Source organism: Odocoileus virginianus, chromosome 3, assembly GCF_023699985.2.
Source record: "Odocoileus virginianus isolate 20LAN1187 ecotype Illinois chromosome 3, Ovbor_1.2, whole genome shotgun sequence".
Classification (NCBI taxonomy): domain Eukaryota; kingdom Metazoa; phylum Chordata; class Mammalia; order Artiodactyla; family Cervidae; genus Odocoileus; species Odocoileus virginianus.
Window position 1 is genome coordinate 18,817,002 of NC_069676.1, and position 6,594 is coordinate 18,823,595.

The window sequence follows — 6,594 nt, forward strand, 5'->3', positions numbered from 1 at the left end:
TAAAGCTATTAGAATAAAACAACATGGCTGCAATTCTAGGATTTCTTGGAAGACCCATTTCCCTCCCCTTTACCTGGGCTGGGTCTATAATGGCCTTGACCTCAGGGTCGTGAGGGAGGCAACACTGCTAACCATGATCCTTAACTTCAGGGGCAGCTACTCTCTTGCTCTTGGAGGAGATGTCTGAGATTCCTGAGATGTCTCATAGGAAGTCTGTGCTGTACCAGTGGGCCCTAGGGAAACCCTGAGACTACATAGAAGATACAGGGGCTGGCGACGCTGCAGGTTGACCAGAGGAGCTCAGATCCCCCAGCCCAGCTGCAAGTTGGACACCAATAACACATGGGATAGAAGAACCACTCTGCTGAGCCCCACCTGCATTCCCAACCCACAAAATCATGAGACATTATAAAGTCTGGGGGTAGTTTGTTACACAGCAATAGATTGGAATCGAAACCTGCAAAGCCTCCTGGCATGTCTGGTTCACATTTAGGATTCCCAGACTCCTGGTGGTTCTGCACAGGAATGTGGCAGTGTGAGCAGGGCTGGCCCCATGCTGGTGGCCTGCTGCCTCCGATTTGAGGGTTTGCCCTTGATCATGAAGGTCCTCACCTGCACACAGAGGGCACCTCAGCTCACAGATCCATAACCTTCCCCCTAAACAGCTGCCCTCTGCCACCTCTGGGTCCTGTGGGTGTGCAGACTGCGGGCACTGCCTGCCTTAGGAGGATGTACCCTGCATTGGGGACAAGGAATGAATTCCCGAGTCCTGGGTACCAGAGTGAGGGCTGGAAAAGGAGGTGTGGAGAGAGGTCTCGAAGGGGGACAGGCAGGCTCTAAGTGCAGCACTGACCCCAGCCCAGGTCACTACAGTCCCTCACCTGGGGACTAGCCAGCATCCTCTCCACCTGTGCTGGCCAGGTAGTAAGCAGCCACCTGAGGCTACCAAGCCCTTGATACGTAGCTGGAGTTACTGAGGAACTGAATTTCAATTGAATTTCATTTTAATGAACTAAAACCCACAAACAGGGACTTCTCTGGTGGTCCAAGGGCTGAAACTCTGCGCTCCCACTGTAGGGGACCTGGGTTCGATCCCTGGTCAGGGAACTAGATCCTGCATACCATAATAAGACCTATGGAGCCAAATAAACTAATAATTACTTAAAAAAAAAAAAAACCTACAAATAGAAATGGTGGAGGGACTTCCCTGGTGGTCCAGAGGTTAAGACACTGTGCTTCTACTGCAGGGAGCAAGGGTTCAACCCCTGGCCAGGGAACTAAGATCCCACATGCAGTGCAGCCAAAAACTAGAAAAGAAAACAAAGTGGGGTAAAATACTTTTCCATTAAAAACAATTTTATTGTTTCCTTCAACTGTTGCAAATTGAGCATCCAAGTTTCGATAGGCTGAAAGTATGAAAAACAGTGGATTTCAAAGTCTTAATGTGAAAAAACAAGAATGTAAAATATCTCATCAATCATTTGTGTTAATGGAAAAGAATATGAAGAAGAATATATATATAAATATATATAAAGTTGTGTCCAACTCTTTGCAACCCCATAGCCTGAATTCTCCAGGCCAGGATACTGGAGTGGGTAGCCTTTCCCTTCTCCAGGAGATCATCGCAACCCAGGGATCGAACCCAGCTCTCCCACATTGCAGGCAGATTCTTTACCTGCTGAGCCACCAAGGAAGCCACCAATAGATGACATTCTATTGGTGTTCTATTTCTTTTCTTTTTTTTCCCTTGAGGATATTCCTTTTTTTAAACTGAGATCTAATTGACATATAACACTGTGTAAGTTTCAGGTGTTGATTTGATACATTTATTTGTTACGGTATGATTACCACCAAAGGTTAACCCCTCAGGTCACATAACTATCATCTCTTTTTTTGTGGTAGGATATTCTGTGTTGGAATCATGTTGTTCTGCACAGCAGTCTGAGGGAGGTTGTTTATTTCATTTTTGAAACACAAAACATATCAAACAGACAAAGAGCATCTATGTCTTAGGCAAGCAGCCTAAAGCATAGAAACATTCACAACTACAGGGCTTACAGAACACAACCACTGTGCTGACTTCTGGGTTAACCACGTCCCCACTTTTCCTTTCAATTCTCTAATATTTATAGCACCCCGAGATAACTTTAAAAATGGTAGCCTACTGTAGATAGTCTTCTGCACTTTTTTTTACGTGCTCTTTTGTTTGGGTGGCCATTCACTTTTACTGCTGTAGGGTATTTCACTGCGAGTCTACACAAAGGTATCAGTGTATCATGTTTTTAAATCTTTTAAATTTATTATTATTTTTTGGAGGGGGCAGGCTGCATGGCTTGTGGGACTTTAGTTCCCTGACCAGGGATTGAACCCAGGCCACTAGGCACTTAGTGAAAGTGCCAAGTCCTAACTTACTGGACCACCAGGGAATCCCCTCACACACATCATTTTTTTTTCAAATTGAAGTACAACTAATTGACAATGTGCTCATTTCAAATGCACAGCAAAGTGATTCAGTTATACATACATATATATATATTTATATATATATAAAAATTCTTTTTCAGGTTCATTATGGTAGCACAGAATACTGAACATAGTTCCCATGGGTGTGTTCTTACTGAAGGATATCCGAGCCGTTTTCAGTTTTTGTTTCCCTATAACAACAAACAGTGAGGGTTTCGAAACTCAAATCAAGTCCTCTCCTATATGGTAAGGAACTAAGTTCTGGGACAACAGCCAGCAAGGATGTATATCCTCTTAACATCAGTACCAATGTGCTTGGGAGTGGACCCTGCTCCAGGGAACACCTTCACTGCAGCATCATGAACCCTGGAGCCAGACCACCCAGCTAAACAGCACCCAGCTTCCATGATCAAAGGACCCCCCCTCCCCCTGCCCCCCCTTCCTCCCCCCGACTCCGGCCACAAGGTATTTATGTGTGCATATGTGCTCAGTCACTTCAGTCGTGTCCAACTCCTTGCGACCCCATGGGCTGTAGCCCACCAGGGTCCTCTGTCCATGGGATTCTCCAGGTAAGAATATTGGAGTGGGGTGCCCTGTCCTTCTCCATGAGATCTTCCCAACCCAGGGATTGAATCCGAATATCTTACATCTCCTGCATTGGCAGGCAAGTTTTTTACCACTAGTACCGCCCGGAAAGTCCTACTTATTATTTCCTTTTTAAAGTTAATTAATTAATTAACTTTTGGCTGTGCTGGGTCTTTGTTGCACGTGGGTTTTCTCCAGTTGGGGCTACTCTCCAGTTGTGCCGTGCTTGGTCTTCTCATTGTAATGGGTTCTCTTGTTGCGGAGCCTGGGCTCTAGAGTGCAGGCTCAGTAGTTGTGGTTCTGCAGCATATGGGCTCTTCCCGGACCAGGAATCGAATCTCTCTCCTGTATTGGCAGGCGGATTCCTCGCCACTGAGCCACCAGGGAAGCCTACGTACTTATTATATTCTAACATGCCACTCCTGCCGGCTTCCCAAGAGCAGGGACGGACCTTTGTTCTGGTCACTGGTGCCACCCCAGTGCCTGGCACTGGGAGATGTCCAGTTCCAGCCCCTCAGATTTCAGTTGGGATTTCAGGGTTCCAGCTCTAGGTTCCTGATTTCTGATCCTAGATTCCAGGTTTAGCCTCCAGGCTCAGGAATCCGACCAAACGTCCTCCTCTGGGCTCTGGAACAGGGCTTCCAGATCCAGGGTATAGAATCCCAGCTCCCCAATAGACACGAGAATCAGGGTCCCCCAAATTCAGGCCCTTCAATGCGAGTGGTCCCCTCTCCTCCCATCCAGAATCCCTGTCCTCCACCCCCACCCCCTAGCTCCAGGTTGTGCATTGAGCCCGCCCCACCCCTCCAGATTCCAGATTCCGCGGTCCTGCAGGTCCAGGCGCCGGAATTCAGCACCCAGACTCGTGATCCGGGCTGGGAGCCAGCGGGAGTCGTTGGGCTGAGATTTTGAAAAATTTGGCGCCAAACTCCAGCAAGGCGGCGCGGAAAGGACGGGGGATGGGGAATGGGGACGGCGGGCAGAGACTGGCCGGTCCTCCCAGGCACGGGGATTTCTCGCCCACCGGCCGCACCCTCCACACCCAAAGTAGGCAGCAACTGGCCATTAACTCACAAGCCCTGGGGTCAGAAGGTCCTGGATTCGAACCCCCTCCCCTCCCCACCCCTGCTGGCGGGGGAGGGGTGGGTCCCAGGACAGGTCTCCGGATCGCCCCGTGCCTCAGTTTCCCGTCTTGGAAATGGGCCGAGAATCCCACCACTACCACCACCAACCCCAGCCACGTGTCGCGCCTGGTGAGCCGGTGGAGTGGACACGTCATCTTCTCCGGGTGGCCAGACCTAGGGCTCGGCGGGGCGGGGTGGGGTTTGGGGTCAGTGGTCTGGCTCCAGCAGTCGCCGCCCGGCTTGCTCTGCGCCAAAATTTGAAAATTGCCAGCGCCTCCCAAACAGAGCACGCGGAGGGGAAGCCCCGGCCCCACCCACGGGAAGCGCAGGGCTTTCTGGGACTTGGAGTCCAGACCTTCCCCCCCCACCCCCCCACCCCCCCAACCCCCCCCACCCCGGGCTCCTCGATGGGCTGGGGGCGGGGAGGGCGCTCGGGGCACAGTTGGGGCGGAGAGTAGGGGCCAAACTCCAGACTGAAGTCCAGGCCCGAGCAGCCCAGGGTGGGGGATGAGCGCAGGGAACAGAATTCCTGGAGGAGGGAACAGCGCAGGCCAAGACCTGGAGGTGAATGGGACATCCATATGCAATGAGGGGCCAGCCTGGTGGGCCGAGTGTAGGCTTCCGGGCCTTGCGTGGCAGGAGACCAGGGCGGTGGTCAGTGGGACCTCTGATGGGGAGGGGGTTGCAGCTATGGCTAGGGGTGGAGGGGAGGAAGGTGACCCCATACTACCCAAACCCAAACCTTAATCGTTTTTCTTCCCTCCCACCCCTCGTTATGTTGTATCACTTATTGGTGATAAGTGTTAGTTGCTCAATTGTGTCAGACTGCTCAATTGTGTCAGACTATTTGCGACCCCATGGACTGTAGACCGCCAGGTTCCTCTCTCCATGGAATTCTCCAGGCAAGAATACTGGAATGGGTTGCCATTTCCTTCTCCAGGAGATCTTCCCCACTCAGGGACGGAACCTGGATCTCCTGCATTGCAGGCAGAGTCTTTACTTCAAGCTTCCTCCCGTTCTACCCACTGTTTTGTATTTGGTGTTTCTCTTAGAAGGGGCTTCCCTGGTGGCTCAGTGGTAAAGATCCCACCTGACAATGCAGGCGACGCAGGTTCCTGCATCTTGCCTGGGCAATCTCATGGACAGAGGAGCCTGGTGAGCCAAGCCAATGGGATCACAAAAAGTCCGATAGGACTTAGTGACTAAACAACAACGTCAACAGTCAAGATGGGTGAGCACCAAGGGTAGACCCCCCACCAGAGCTGGAAAAGAAAGCAAGTTTTCATGTGTCATTTGCTGGGGTCCCTGAGAAGGTTGTTTGCGTCAAGTCCTCTGAGGTTAGATGTCTGGGGAGAGGGATTTTCAAGGCAGAAATAACAACTGGTAAGTTCCAGGATTAGGGGAAGTGGTTCTCAATTGAGGGTGACATTGCCCCCTTGGTGATAGGTGGCAAAGTCTGGGGACACTTTGGGTTGTCTTGACTGGAATGGATGCTGGTGCTCCTGGAATCAAGGTGGCGGGGAGGGGGAGGGGACCCCAGCGATGCTGTCTGACATAATGAATGGAATGACACCTCTCCCTCCCTACTCCCCGCCCTTTCCCAACCCCCGCCCCGAAATCGCGGGGGATCGAACCCATTCCCCCTGCACTGGAAGTGCAGTCTCAACCACTGGACCACTGGACCTTCAGGAAAATCCCTGGACATTTTATATGAGTGGAATCATACATTTGTGTGGCCTTTTGTGTCGCTTCTTTCACTGAGCATTTTTTAAAAATTGAGATATAATTGTCATAGCATTATATAGCTTCAGATGTACAAACTAATAGTTTGATAAGTCTAGGTAACATCTGTCACCTTACATATTAATAGTTACAGAATTTTTTCTTGTGATGAGAATTTTTAAGATCTACTGTTTCAGCAAATTTCAAATATGCAATTTAGTATTAACTATAGTCACCATGCTGTCCATTACAGCCCCATGACATTTATTTTGTAACTGGAAATGTGTTAATTTTTGACTTCCTTCACCCACTTCACATCCGCAAACCCCAGCCACCAATCTGTTCTCTGTATGTATGTGCTTGGGCTGTACACCTGAAATTAACACGACTTTGTAAATAACTATACCTTAAAAACCAACCCCCCCAAAAAAAAATCAAACACACACACACAAAAACTGCAAAACTTTGCTTATAGACCTAAAAAGAAATTAAAATAAATGAAATAATTAAAAAGTTAGATGATGCATACATTGTTGCAAAAATGTAAATTGGTAAACTTCTTCAGAGGACAACTTGGCAATATCTCTATGAGCCTGGGAAATACACATGTATACTGATATTTATTTATTTGGCTGCATCAGGTCTTAGGTGCAGCCTGGAGTATTTCTGATGTGTTGGGTTTTTTTTTATTCCACATATT